General features: G+C 47.1%; 1 protein-coding gene across 1 annotated transcript in view; it reads right to left on the bottom strand.

Moving 5' to 3' along the window:
* The window catches only part of LOC125298787 (protein eva-1 homolog C), an 82,140-nt gene that overhangs the window by 39,840 nt on the left and 39,800 nt on the right, over positions 1-2,500 (bottom strand). The gene's annotated exons all lie outside the window — the stretch shown is intronic.

The following is a 2,500-nucleotide window of genomic DNA, read 5'->3' as shown; positions in this document are numbered from 1 at the left end:
GGTGACATCATCATGGGTAGAATGTCATTTCATGTGCAATGTGTGAAGGTACTGTAATGCATAAGCTTGTATTTGGGTGTGTGGTTTCACGTCTACTCTAACCAGCACTATAATGAGCACGGGAGGCTTTACTTTCTGCTTAAATTACATTCATGATAAACACTTTCAAAATATTACAAAGGCAGCAACACCACTTACAAAAGATTTACAAAGGCAGCAACACCAACCCTCTTGAAGGAAGAGGAAGTCTTTCCACCTCACAGCAAAACAGAGTTCTGACTAATAGAACTTTCAAGCTTATCATCATCTCTCATCAAATACTGTGTTCTTATGCAGGTATAGCTTTAGGTAATGTAGTCAATGTGTGTGTGTGTGTGTGTGTGTGTGTGTGTGTGTGTGTGTGTGTGTGTGTGTGTGTGTGTGTGTGTGTGTGTGTGATTGTGTGTGTGTGAGGCTGGTTGGCAGTGTCAGAGTGACAAATGGATCTGCGGTTCTGTTGGAGCGTACAGCAACTACACGAGTCACTGATATGTACACAAAACCATTAGGTAGCAGGAAGACAAAAGCACCCATTCATACACCTCTAACCACTACAAAACCTCAGTAAAGTGACTGTGCTTGTGTGTGTGTGTGTGTGTGTGTGTGTGTGTGTGTGTGTGTGTGAGAAAGACAAGAGGAGGAGAGGGGGGCTGTGTACGACTGCACACCTGGAAGACCACCCCTCCAACACACACACACACACACACACACACACACACACACACACACTGTTGGCTGCTTTTGTCTACATGACATTGAATCCTTGTGGAAGGCAGGCCAGAGGCGAGGAACTGCAGGTGCCCGTCATTCAGACAGATGAGTGGATCATCTGTCATCAACTGGACATCACATCTGCCCGTCCCATTCCCACCTGAGCCAGGTCACCTGGGCACACCTGGGCACACCTCAGACCGTGAGCTACAGCGATTGGTACCTCAATGACCAGCTTTCAGCACGAGACTGGTCCCTGAAAACTCTCTGTAGTTTGTGTGCTAAAATCAGAGGGCTGATGTGGACAGAGCCAGATGGTCAAGTGTCCAGGGGCCTCAGCCATGATGCCATGAAGTGGGGCGGTGGTAGCGTAGTGGCTAAGGAGCTGGGCTAGCATGCAGTAGCCTGAAAAGTTGTGGGTTCAATTCCCGACGTCCACTGTTGTGCCCTTGAGCAGGCCACTTAACCCCATGTTGCTCTGGGGATTTGGGTGGGGTGGGATCTGGGGTGAATGGCCCTTGTAATATGATTGACATGTTAGTCACTTTGGAGAAAAGTGTCTGCTAAATAAATAAATGTAAACTGTTGAAATTGTAATTGAAAAATTTACAAATCTGCTCCGGTAGGCATGTACCAAAACTGTACACAGAATTATTGAATATCAGCAGATTATAGCTCATTGCTACGGACAGATAATCATTTATATGTCTATGATCATTACCAGGACAAACCCCCTAACCTTCAACCACCTAGCCCCACAGCGACCTGGACTGCCTGGCCAACCCCACCCTACTCCCACCCTCTGCTCCTGGAGAAGCACTTAGTGCCCTTTCAGTCCAAACCCCCACCTCCAGAAGAAGTGTAAACACAAACAGCTCCTCTGGCCGGCTTTGAAAGACGACACTGGACATCAGTCACGCACTCAAGCACAGAGAGATGAGAGACGCGCTTTGTGGAAGCCGCCCAGACACCACCGGCGACGCCGTGGAAACCTGTCACCACCAGCCAGGACAGATGGGGCCTGGGGGTCAAAGGTTAAATAGTCTTCCGCTAAGGTAAATGATGGGTGAGGCGGACGACAAGTGGATTATGCACGGCACTCTTTCCGCAAAAACGAAAATGATGTTGACATCTAAAGATGGAAGTTTGTTTGTCTGTGTCAACATCCTTCCTTGTTCCACGTGTTCTGAACTTCTGACATAGATTTATGACACCTCAGGAATATCCAGACAAGAACCAAGAGACAGATCTACCCGGTCTACTGCAATTAATCAATGTGTGTAAGATTTAGGCAATTAAGACACACACACACAGACACACACACACACACACACACACACACACACACACACACACACACACACACACACACATACACACACACACACACTTGAACAAAGAGGCTGCTTTATACACAGCTCAGAATGTCTGATACAATTTCTTGAAGAAGAAATGTTTTCCAGAAATGCCCCATTAACTCTCATGACACTGAAGGTGAAGACACGATGAGACATTTAAACATCTGTCTATTCCCAGGCCATCAGAACACTCAACACACACTACACCACATCATCTGTCTAATCCCAGGCCATCAGAAGACACTACACACACTACACCACATCATCTGTCTATTCCCAGGCCATCAGAGGACACCTCACGGGTAGCAAGGCCATGACATCGGATCTCACACTGCTCTATAATGGTTGGGTAGAGGCCGCATGCATGCATGTGTGTATATATGTGTGTGTGT

This window comes from Alosa alosa, chromosome 8, assembly GCF_017589495.1.
Source record: "Alosa alosa isolate M-15738 ecotype Scorff River chromosome 8, AALO_Geno_1.1, whole genome shotgun sequence".
NCBI classification, from domain to species: Eukaryota; Metazoa; Chordata; class Actinopteri; order Clupeiformes; family Clupeidae; genus Alosa; species Alosa alosa.
The sequence above is the reverse complement of the archived record's forward strand: the minus strand, read 5'-3'. Positions and strand labels throughout refer to the sequence as shown.